At 36.6% G+C, this 12,801-nt stretch overlaps 1 long non-coding RNA gene across 1 annotated transcript in view; it reads left to right on the top strand.

The window, feature by feature from the left end:
- Window positions 1–7,694, top strand: part of LOC108514607 (uncharacterized) — a 60,499-nt gene extending 52,805 nt beyond the window's left edge. Inside the window, exons 2-3 of the long non-coding RNA XR_001881258.1 lie at window positions 6,246–6,287; window positions 7,506–7,694. This is a non-coding gene — a long non-coding RNA (uncharacterized LOC108514607). The remainder of the gene's footprint in view (window positions 1–6,245; window positions 6,288–7,505) is intronic.
- The last annotated feature ends 5,107 nt before the right edge of the window (window positions 7,695–12,801 follow it).

Here is a 12,801-nt window from a genome sequence, read left to right on the forward strand (position 1 = left end):
TTTGAGAGGTGATTAGTCATGAGGGTGGAGATTTCATGAACGGGATTAGTGTCCCTATGAAACCCAAGGGAGCTTGTTTGACCCTTCCACTAGGTAAGGACAGTGATAAGGCACCATCTATGAAAGAAAGTGGGTCTTCAACAGACACTGAATCTGCCAGCACCTTGATCTTGGACTTCCTAGCCTCTAGAACTGTGAGAGATACACTTCTGTTGTTTATAAGCCAACCAATTTATGGTATTTTGCTATAGCTGCCCAAACAGACAAAGATATTCATTCAAAAATGGTAATTGAGCTTTTCCTGCTTGTGCCAGGAACAGCACTCAATGCTTGACTGATCCCTGCCCTCATGGAGTTTACTCTAGTGGGGAAAAGTAATGAATGAGGAAATAAATTTGATTTGTCCTATAAAACTACCATACAAGCGGATGTAGAAGTCCTGGGTTGGGCTGGAGAAGGGAGGCCACATGGGATTGGGGGATCAGTGCAGGTTTATCTGGTGAGGATACATTTGAGCTGAGATCTAAGAACGAGGACCATATAGTCCAAGGTGTTAGATCATCCCTAGTGCAGTGGTTTCAATTTAATTTTGACCTTTTCAAAAATCTCCTTAAGTGGTGATGACTTTATGTCAGTTTACGGCAACTTTCAGAAAGCCTAACAATCCTTCCACTGAAGTGATAGCTTTGATTTACTTTCGGGCACAATCTTTTATCAATGCCGATTTATAACTATTCGAATGCTATGGAAGCTTGCTATCTACACCACTATACTTCCTAGTACAGGTTTAATAGGAAAAGGATCATTTGCTAAATAAAGTATTCACAAACAATTTGCATGTTCAACTATAAGGGGAGTGAATATTCATAATAGGAAAAATGCCACTGCACAAAGTGAATATAATGGTTACTAGGGATTTGGAAACCTGGAACTATCATCAAAATATAAATATTAGTATATTACCATGATTGCATATTATTCTGTTATTAAATCAAAATCTCAACTTTTACCGCAATCAGGTTTTTGAATGCTCAACATTCTCATGCTATTTAACTAGAACAGTTTTCTAGATACAAATGGATATATTATTTTCCATAAAATGTTATCTTTTGCAGTATATTTCAGATCCAGTTTCTACTTCCACTAAAATAATTGCTTATGATACACAGACTCGATTTTATATGACTAATTAGAACAGTGTATGGAAAAAAATAGGTTTGCAGGTAATATTGAAATTAAATATGTTAATCTGTACCTCAGTGTGCACATTTTATGTGAGCTTTAATTTGCCAAATAAATTATAGTTCTGTGTTTATAAGGTGTCCTTGAAAGAGTGTCCTATTTTTGAGCACTAATACCATGGGGAAACAAATATACAAAGCTTTTAGCTATAGGCTACACTTGCATAAATTAAGGCAAAAGCAGTTGGTTGGTAAGTGGAGCTATGGTATCCTTAGCTTTTTAAACACTAAATTGTTAACATGATTTTTTTTTAGTGTGGTTACTAATATTAAGATAATAAATAATATTTAGTTTCAATATAGCACCCCTCAGCCAGGGCGTAAATTCATTTTGAATGCTGTGTTGAATTAATGTATAATAAACATACTGCAGTTTGCTATCAGGAATTCTCGATGAAATGCAGAAAGTCAGTTCTTTGCTTATGCATTAGCATTACCAGTCTTGCTCTGTTTAACTTTAGCTGTTTATAAAATTGCTCTACTGACAGTCCTCTTTATTTTAATGTGATTGTTTTAAGGTTAACCAGAAATGGTATGGTGTGCTTCCTGAAGTAGGTTATAAGTGTTGATGTAGGAATATGGGTCCCTCACAAAAATCCCTTTCACCATTAGCCACCTGCAATCAGGATACTCAGTTGCCTAATTGGGCAAATCATGGTGTCCCCTGTGGGGCAGGGGACTGCAAAGTCACTGTGTATACCTGGAGTTATTGAGTATCTTATAAAGCAGTTGGATCACAGAGGACTTGTAAAAGAAAACAATGTTGCTGACAGAAGTAGAATCTGAAAGCAGTTGTAGCAATTGTCACTTAAGTCTCATCAGACAAAGGGCAACTGTATTTAAAATGTTCTGTATTCTTGTCTAACAGGTTAGTTCCTTTTTATGATATTTATTGACATAACAACTCACAAGACTTTGGGCTTCGAAGTGGTTCCAGGTCTTAAATACTGAAGTAGAGAAAATTCTCCAATAGCACCCGCATTTTCAGCTAAAGGGAGAAGCTAGAGAGCCTTCAAAAAGGAAAAAGGTAGCCAGCAAGTGTAGCCCCAGCAATTCAGGTGGCTGAGGTGGGAAGACTGCTTGAGTCCAGGAATTCTGGGATGTAGTGTGCTATTCCAATTAGGTGTCTGCACTAAGTTTGACATCAATATGGTAACCACCTGAGAGCAGGGGACCACCAGGTTGCCCAAGGAAGGGTGAACCAGCCCAGGTCAGAAATGGTGCAGGTGAAAACTCCTGTGCTGAGTGGGAAAACTCCTGTGGGATTGCATCTGTGATTAGCCACTGCACTCCAGCCTGGGCAACATAGTCAGAACCCTGTCTTAAAAAAAAAAAGTCAAAGACAAAAACAAAAACAAAAAAAGAAAGAAAAAAGCTAGTATTATTTTGTTATCCATCAGCTTAGGCTGCCATAAGAAAGTACCATACACTGGGTGGCTTAAACAACAGAGAGTTATTTCTCAGAGTTTTGGAGGCTGGAAGTCCAAGATCAGGGTGCCAGCATGGTTAGGTTCTGGTGAGGGATCTCTGCCTGGTTTGCAGACAATGGGCCCTGGCCCTGTGTTCTGACATGGCAGAGAGAGGGAGTGAGGTCCCAGGCTTCTCTTCTTGTAAGGACACTAATCCTATTGATTCAGGGCTTCATGGGCTTATTATCTCATTTAACCTTGATTTCTTCTTTAAAGGCCCTATCTCCAAAACAATCACATTGGGGGTTAGGGCTTCAACATATACATTGTTTTTTGAGGGGAGATAATTCAGTTCACACCATACTGTAAGTTTTAAAACAGGAGTTTATAATGTTTTTTGGTGCCAAAGACCCTTTGGCAGTTTGGTAAAACCTGTGGAGACCCTCTCAGAATAAAGTTTACAAACATACACATTACATAGGATTATAAAGAAAACTAATTATATGTAAAAGCAGTTGGCAAACTGTTAAAACACTGTGATACAGAAACAGATGAGTTTCTTTATTATTAATACATTAAATAACATGCTCTAGTGGTTGCTCTAATAACCACTATAATTTTGATATAATGATGGATAAAACTGATATTTTGAAATATTGGTAGTAACTGTAATAGAATTTGAAAATTTCTGTGATTTTTATTGGTGACAAATTACAGGTATTGCTAACACTATTGTGATTGATTCTTAACATTCATAATGGAAGAAAATGCAAAATTTTAATTAGAAGTTACTAAAATGAAAGTACAATTTTGTTTTATCCAAATTTGAAGACTTTAAAATGTTATGCATGAACCCCAAGTTAAGAATCCCTGGACAGGTTACCTTTTAAGATGTGTTTTCAACTAAAAAAATCTGTTTTAAGAATTTAACAATGCTATGATCATAAAAATGTCAGTTATTATTATACTTAAGAACAAATAATTGTTCATTATTCATTATTATTATTATTATTATTATTATTATTATTTGAGATGGAGTTTCACTCTTGGAGTGCAATGGCACGATCTTGGCTCACTGCAACCTCCACCTCCTGGGTTCAAATGATTCTCCTACCTAAGTTTTTTGAGTAGCTGGGATTACAGGCACCCGCTCCCACACCCAGCTAATTTCTGCATTTTTAGTAGAGACAGGGTTTCACCATGTTGGCCAGACTGGTCTCAAACTCCTGACCTCAGGTGATCTACCTGCCTCGGCCTCCCAAAGTGCTGGGATTACAGGCGTAAGCCACCATGCCTGGCCTCATTATTTTTGTTATAGAGCAGTTAAAAAATATATTTTAAAAGTTGTGGGTTTCAACTGGAGCTGAATGGACTACTAATTGTGTAAGGTAGGGTTAACATGATAAAACTATTTACTAAGTAACTCCACTTATGAAGGGATTGTAACAACATTTTACCTGCCAAATACAGTCATACTTCTTTTTCATAACTGACTGATTTAGGAAAGCTATGTATTCTGTGGGTATTAGTAAAATTCCCATCAAGGAAAAAATAATCTGGGTTCACTTCATATGAAATAGAGCATCTCTGATTTTATCTCTCAGTAGTTTCTGAGCTTGGTCCTTTCAGAAAAAGAAAATGTGTAACCAAAAAGCAAAACTATTTCCTTACTAGAGACAAAAGACTGCTTCCCAAATAAACCAACCTAAGAGGAGACTGTATCTTCAGGAAGCATGGTTGGAATGTTGAGACCTACTTCAGTAAAATTATAAGATGCCTTTAGGGAGTTAAGCTCTAGGCAAAGAATTTGGGGTATGTTTTAAAATTTTTAAATAGCCAGACTGTGTTAAGGGGCAGAAGGCTTGATGACCTGAATCAGTTAAGAAATACTTTAATCCCAGAGGCATACTCAGCCTGTAGTTTCTTTCAGCACAAGAAAGACATGTAACAAGAAAACCAACCAGGCCTATACAGGCTAAGCTTGAGGATATAGGGCCTTTTCAGTGAAATGAGCATTTAGCATTTTGTGACTTCCTATTCTGTGTTCCTGTCCTCAGAATCTACAAAAAATGATTTGGCCTCTTCATTTGTATTTATCTTTTTAGGTATTTTATCATCAAATAAAAGAACCTATAACAATGCTAATTTGTGTGGCACCCACAACTTTTAAAAGAAATATGTTGGTCTTCATTGTGTTTACTGATCAGATGATACAATAGAGACTCCAGAGGTTTAGTGGCTTGGCTAAGACCACAGAACTAGAATGTTGCAGTATCAGTATTAAGACTAGAGCCTAAGTTATTTGTGTCCAAATCCCACGTCTTTTTTACTAGAATCTGTGGCCTTATTTAAAGCCACTGTAAGGAATAGACGGCCCCTCACTTTCAATAAATATTAATCAAAAAGCTACAGTGTGACAGGTAATGTGCCATGCACTTGCATTACTGTCCTGAACAAAACAGACATGGTCTCCACCTATGTGAAGCTTACAATTAAATGGGGCAGGTTTGAACTATGTAATTACAGTAAGGTGTGATGATGCAAGTTTGCTACTTAGGAGGAGCTGTTCCTTTTTAAATGTATGTCAATACTTGAGCATACTGAGTTGTGACTTTCCTAGTATTTGACTCACTGTATATGCACATAGCCTCATCATTCAGAATATGGACTTTGGAGTCTTTCTGCCTGGCTTTAAATCCTTGCTCCATCATGTACTTGCTGTGTGATCTTGGCCAAGATTCTTAACCTCCTGATCCTTTAGCTTCTTCATCTGTAAAATATGATACAATATACCTACCTCAAAGAGCTGTTGTGGAGATATAGTGAGATAATCTACTAAAATGCTTAGAATAGTGCTTAATACATAGTATTGAAAAAATGGTATATATTATGATTGTTATTGTTTATTCTTTCCTTAGCATGCAGCAAGTATTCCCTTGAACTTGCTCTTATAGTTTGCCCTGGGTTAATGTCCATAGCTAATATTTGCTAATTCTGATGCCATCTGTAGTCCTGGCTAGGCCCTAATGTTTTGGTTTCAAAGTGAAGTGCCTTTGCAAGTCTTATATCAATATGATCTGGTCCATTTCATAAAGCTCTGCCTAATATTCCGGTTAAGAATCAGCTTTTCACCTTTAGTCTTAAAGAAAGCAGAGATGGATCTCAGATCTTTGTTGAAATTCTGCAATATGCAATTTAAAGTTAGATTGACCTTCAAGCTGACAAAGTAAAATAAACAATTTTATAAATGAAAATGGCTAATCTGAAATAGATCACAGCTAAGAACTTCATTTTTTATTCATTCTCTTCATACAAGAGTGATATCATACAAGTGAACATCTAATATTGTACTTCATTGTGGCGCTCAGTGAAGATGCAGTTAGAGGAAATTAAGGACACAATGAATTGGCAGAAACCGGAGAATAAGTCTATAGTCCCTTATTTCAAAGAGTTACTTTATTTAAATGTGGGTACGTCTGATTTCAAAAAAAAATAGTTGCCACATAAAATTTTGCTGTTGGATTTTTTAATCTTTTGAACTGTTCTGGTTTCCTAGAAGTCACCTTTCACTGAAGTTTTTTTTTTTAATGTGTAGAAGAACCTCACATACTTCCGGAAAACTGCATGAAAAGTACAGGTTAGTTGCTTCAAATTCACATCTCTTTAAGTGTACTCTGTAAAAATTTTAAATTTTTTCAGGAAAGAAAATCTATTAATTAAGAGCTCAAATATTTACCAGAGAAAATACAGTGAAAGGAAAGAACAAGCTTTTTCAATAACATGAGAAAATAAAATCACATGATCTAAACATTTCCTCCCAGTTGTCCGCATGGTAAGTCTAGTACCTTTGTGGACTTAAAGGAGCAGCTTTAAGACTGGACTAAGGGCCTGTGCTCACTGGGCAATCTGGGCAATCGACCCTTGTTCTGGCTTTGCAGCTCTAAGTTCAGGGAAGACTAGACCAGGCTGTATTAGCAGGGAAAGGCTGAGGGTGATACATAAGCACTGTGCTCATGCCTGACCAGACTGTACTGAACTGTGTAGTCATATTATACATGGTATGCTACTGAGATTGATGGCCTAGAAGAGGTAGTCCCCTGCACATTGCCAGAGCAGCCTCTTTGTAGGTCCTTATGCACGTGTGTGAACACACACACACACACACACACACACACACACAAGCTGAGCTTGTAGGGGGTCAGTCTATAAAGTCCCAGTAAGAAACACTGGGTCTCACTCTCACTCATATGTTATCATCTTGGATCTTTGAGTTTTGGGTCCAGAAGCTCACAACTCCAGCTGTCCTGGGAAATACTGTTTATCCCTTTTGCACTTATTTTCTTCTGTATATCTTTGAAAGTAACTTCTTGGTTTACCCAAGTGGTGTCTATGTCTGATCTTTCTATCTAGCCGAATATAACATTTTTAATATGATAATTTTATGAGTTTCAAGTCATAGATGCTTAATAAAAGTGAATTGAATTATACTCAGTTAAGGTAAAATAAGTAATGTTCAAATGATGCACCATCTAAATCTAGAACTATTAAAAGTATGTCTGAATAAATTAGATCCAAATCCATAACAATTGAAAAAACAGGGGGAGATTCTAGGAGTGATATATAATATAAATATGTATTTAGTTACTGACCTATATTCATATCTAAAAGTCCAACCTTCTTATGCAGTGTACTCTTGGTATTCCTAGAACACTGAGTTCACGTAATGTGTTGTTTTTTCCTTTCACTTTTTGTGTTAACTTTCCAAAAGGGATACAACCAAAATATCATCATTGATTTAAATCTCTCTGGAGACACCCTGTACCACTGATTGTCTCTTCCTTCCAATTCTCTGCAGAAATTCAGTGTCCAGATGTTTCAGAATCCAGATGGCCTAAGAATCCTCTATCACCCAGAAAGGAGGAAAATGTGCATGAAAGTGGAACATTTAAAAGAAAAAATAATTTAGCTTTGGCTATGTAGTGACAACATACAGAGCTCGAGAAAAAGCTTCTTCTCCTAAAGCAGCAACTTAATAAAAGGCATGTTATAGGCTTTATCAATAAGCCAAAATTTCAGCCTTGCCTCTTCTTCCCATTGCCATTAAGAGGCTTGCAGAGGTCCACACTCTTTAAAGGGCAGACAGCATGGAAGAACTATCATGTACAATTTAAAGTAGCAGCTAAAATTGGAATGGTCACGAGAAAGCCTGTTTCTTTGCAATTAAATTGACAAGCTGTCTATGATTACCCTAGGGAACTTGGCAGCTGAGTGATAAAAAGACTGCAGTGTGTTGAAAGGTCTAATGCAACTTACTAGGTGGACAAAGACCACATCTGCTTAATATACTGATTGGGAGAGTTGTGGAATGTACTTGGCTATATTAGCTGAGGAGAGATGCTAAGGACACTTTTTCTTCTCTAAGACCCTGCTTAGAACCCATTTTAGAAACTACCCACAAATATTTGGAAGCATGTATGAAAAAACAGTTTAGCACAATATCTGATGTTATTCAGCATGAACCTACCATTACAAATCACCAGAATTAAGCAGAAGTTTAGAAAGAATTAAAAATGCCTTTAATCTAATTATGTTCGTAAAATTGTATATACTTGATACAAAAATTGGGTACTTGAGAAGATTTATTGTGGTAACAACTAAAGAGTTGAAAGAAAATGGATGATTTAATACAAAATATTAGGTAATAATTACTTTGGATATTCATCAGTGGAGAGCCCTTGAGTTGGGCAAAACTGAAACTTAGGTTATAAAGGAGAAAACAATAACCAGCTTTTGGGGTGGTAGAAATTTGTGAAGACTAACAAACACACCAATTTCAGCAATGTCTTCTTAATTTTGTTATATTCCTTAAAAGGGCAAATGCATGTAAAAAGCAAATGTTTCTTTTTATAACAGATTTAATAGATATTAATAGCACTCTATACTACATAGAGGATGACCATGTCTGCTTGCCTATCAGTTCTTTCTGAATCCCAAGAACCATTTATTTCAGCAATCTTGAAAAATGGTTTGTGACTACTTCCAAAGGAGGATTACCATTGGCAGGATTTCTGAAGTAGAAGTGTATTATATACTCCTTGGCTTTACTTCAAAAACCAGAGATTTTCCAGTGAGCTGGCCATCACTGACTGGTCTTTGAGATCAGACCATGTGTTACTTCAACAAAATTATTCAAAGCTCAAAGTCATTCAAATGCTCAATGATGTCAACACTAGACAAAGATTCCTCAATATTATTTTCAGATTAACAAAATAATAATACCTTATATTAGTATAACACGTTACATTTTACCAAATGATTTTATATCTAAAGTGACTTTATTCTTCCCCTTAACAACCCCATGGCATAGATTTTGTTGTCCCCATTTTAAAGACGAAGGAAGGGAAGGAAGTTCAGAAAGATGAGTGACTTGCCTAAAATCATAGTAATTAGCAGAGCTAAGTGTCTTTGCACTACAATTAAAGGAAGTTGGAGAGCAGAGCCTAACGTGGAGGATAGCATGAGATGTTTAAAAAAGTCCCTCATTTGCAAAACCTAAGTCAACACATTTGTGTAAACTGAACATTCAAACTTCCCTTTTAGGATAACTGGATGAGACGATATATGTCTGCTGATGCCTTCAGCCAGACTCTTAAGAATGTGAATCTAATTATTGAGGAAAAAATACTTGTACTCATTCCTCCCATCATGTTGAAGGTTATAGACTTATGTACTCATTACTTGCCTTTTCTAAGAAAATGTGCATCTGGGAAGAGGCTGCTATACCATTCATTGCTTTTTCCAAATGTCCCCACTGCTACAAGCTAGTACAGTGCCTTGTACAAAAGTTGGGTTGAATAAATGCTTTTTGGTACTAATTATCATTTCTGACAGATAGTAACCAAGTCGTGCTCCAAAACAATACTTTGTGATTCATCCAACTCTTGATAATTCACTGGAAAGAGGGGCTAGAAACAGCATGGATAATTGAAATCCATAGACAAACATAAACCTCGTTTTACAAATAGCTTCAATCTCCTCCCTCAGCAAACCTTTAACTGGAGCTGATAACATAATTAGGTTGACTGGTTTGAGCTGGTTAAATGATAATTAGCGTCAAAAAGCATTTATTCAACCCAACTTTTGTACAAGTTTGGGCTTTATCTTCCTCCACCTCCACTCTGGTTGAGGTACTGCTAAGTGGAAAAATTGTTTAAAAAATAGCTAACAGACCGGGTGCGGTGGCTCATGCCTGTAACCCCAGCACTTTGGGAGGCCGAGGTGGGTGAATCACCTGAGGTCAGGAGTTTGAGACCAGCCACGCCAACATGGTGAAACTCCGTCTCTACTAAAAGTACAAAAAATTAGCCAGGCACGGTGGCAGGCGCCTGTAATCCCAGCTACTCGAGACAAGGAGGCAGGAGAATCACTTGAACCTGGGAGGCGGAGGTTGCAGTTGAGCTGAGATCGCGCCATTGCATCTAGCCTGGGCAACAAGAGTGAAACTTCATCTCAAAAAAAAAAAAAAAAAATATATATATATATATATAGCCAACAGAATTAATAAAATCAAGAGTTCACTCAAGTAAAACATCTCTTTTATTTTGACAACTGCGCTATGTGCATGTGGTACTGAATGCTTTTTAATGAGACAGATATACAGTGATAAACATATATCGTCCACCTTACTCTTCTACTTCTTTGGCTGACCCACGTCACAATCCTGCAGTTACTTAACTACTTTCCTACCTGTCTTGTGTATTAAGCCATTTCTTAATGTTATTCATTCATTTATTCTAAATTAGCCAACAAACTTCTGGCAGTAGGATGGACACAAACTCCTTCAAAAAATGTAGCATAGTGTGAGATCAAGATCCAGAATAAAGTTTAAATATATATGTTTAAACTTATATATATGTGTGTGTGTGTGTGTATATATTTAGTTATAGTAATATTGGCTGTATGGACAAGCCTTCAAAAATGGTCAGGCCACTTGATACATTTACAAAAACATTACCTTCTGCCCAAGGAAAGTGATGATATGTGAAAGTGATGATAAGTGAAGATACGATGAAAATTATTTAGAATCTTTATTTTACAACAGCAGTACATGGAATTTAAATACAAGATAGCTGTACACACTAGTTTGTGTCAGGGGGATACTTATAAGAACTGGAAACACTAATTGAATCAACACTGGTTCTTTACCAATATCCCTTTCCCCTTTTTTCCTTACCTGGATTTGTCTGGGACAACTACGTGCCCAGTTAAAATTTCTCACTTCCCCAGATTCTTTTACAGTTAAGGCTGTGTGATCTAGTTTACCCAATAATTGGTATGTAAAACTTTACCGAGTGAGGCCCTGGGCAAGCTATTATTTTCCTATAAAAAGGAACAAACTCAGATCACACACACCTTTTCCCCTTCTTTATTCTTTCTGCTTTGAATGCAGAAAAATGCATGGAGGTAAAGCATCCGTCTTATGACTATAAGGAAAAAAAGCTACATGGTAAGGATGAGGAACAAGAAAGAGAAAATTAGGTCGCTGATGGAATTGTGGAGCTGCTGAACTAGCCCTTGCATGCTTCCCCTTAAAAGAAAAACAAATCCTTATTTGGTTAAGCCATTTTAGTAGGGTTCCTCTTACAGGTGAAGGCAATAAGAGTCTGGCACACAGGTTTGTTAGAGCATTGTCTCTGCAGATACAGGTTCGTGGCACTCTACTTTGGCAGTCACTTTTACATTTTCTTCATATCCCTTAAAGTTATAACACACTCCAGCTGTAGTTTCCTGTAGCTATTGATCATATGTTTGTTGGACAATCCTCTCAGGCTACAATGATGTTTATAATGCCAATCACAAAGTCCAAGAATTTCCACCAATTACTAATTGCCTGATAATTTTAATATTTGGTTTCTTAATGGCATCTCAAGCCACGGTGAAACTTGTAATTTAATATCCAGAGTGAAACATGTAGATATTTAGGTATACATAGGTACATATCTAAATATTTTCAATATACAGTATATAGCAACTTAACAAATCAACATTGTATAGGAGAATGCTGAACAAGGTGTGCTAGATGAAAAGGTCATTCTGGGGGACAACTAGAATGAAGTCTGTGATTGTCAATAGCCTCCTAGAACTGTTAATAAGTGAGCCTCTTCACACCTGTTGAAGGTGAGGGATTATAGGATTTGTGGTTGGAAAAAAATCATCACAAAGTTAACAAGGAGGTCATGAATTAAGCTACCATATAATTTTCCCATTTTTCTTCTCATGACACCATCCCAGAATTTTGAGGCTCTGATACAGCATTTACTACGTTACATAAACTTTATCTGTGTACATGTAGGTACCCAGGTGGGGGGAAACTCCTGGAGGGCAGGGCCCATATTTATTCACCTGTTTTCTGAGTGTCTGTCACATGGTGGGTGCTGAGTACACATTGACTGAATCAAATCTGGTGTGATAGGAAAAAAGAAAGAGTAGAATTTAGAATTGCAAGCTTTTCTTTTAATTCATTTTCTTTATGGTTTTCCAGTTAGAGGGAAGGGTAAATAACAGGGCAGATGCAGGGGTTTTGACACTTGCTTTTAGCGGGTGGTAAATAAATCCTGGGAAATCCTGAACCAATCAGGGAAGATAAATAATTTGTGCTTTAGCTTGGGAGGAGCATAGATGGCAAAATTATCACGAAAAAGAATGAACAACCAGTAGAGGAAAATCTTTACTCATTTAAAGTGTCTATATATCCATAAATTATGCTTTAAATGGCTTGTGGGTATCCTACTTAAATATTGCCTTCTTTAGTTTATATGCTAATTTCTTAATCATTTCTGAGTAGTTTAATAAAATTTTCTGTTTCTGTAAGAAAAGTTTAATTGAATGGGAAAACGTAATAGTTGTAGATAATTATGACTAGAGGAAACTTGCTATTTGGACCATGAGTTCACAACAAAGACATCATTATTCATTAGAGATAAATTATTTGTGAGGAAATAACTCTCGATTATGTGCAGATTCCATCTATAAACAAACTGAACATCATAGGATATGAGTACTTTCATTTGTCAGATTACCAACAAGTTCTGCCTGGTGCTCTGTGTAAGATGAGCTGGCATCTAACTCTCCTTGAATAATCTTTGAATTTT

This window comes from Rhinopithecus bieti, unplaced genomic scaffold, assembly GCF_001698545.2.
Source record: "Rhinopithecus bieti isolate Rb0 unplaced genomic scaffold, ASM169854v2 scaffold_1467, whole genome shotgun sequence".
Classification (NCBI taxonomy): Eukaryota; Metazoa; Chordata; class Mammalia; order Primates; family Cercopithecidae; genus Rhinopithecus; species Rhinopithecus bieti.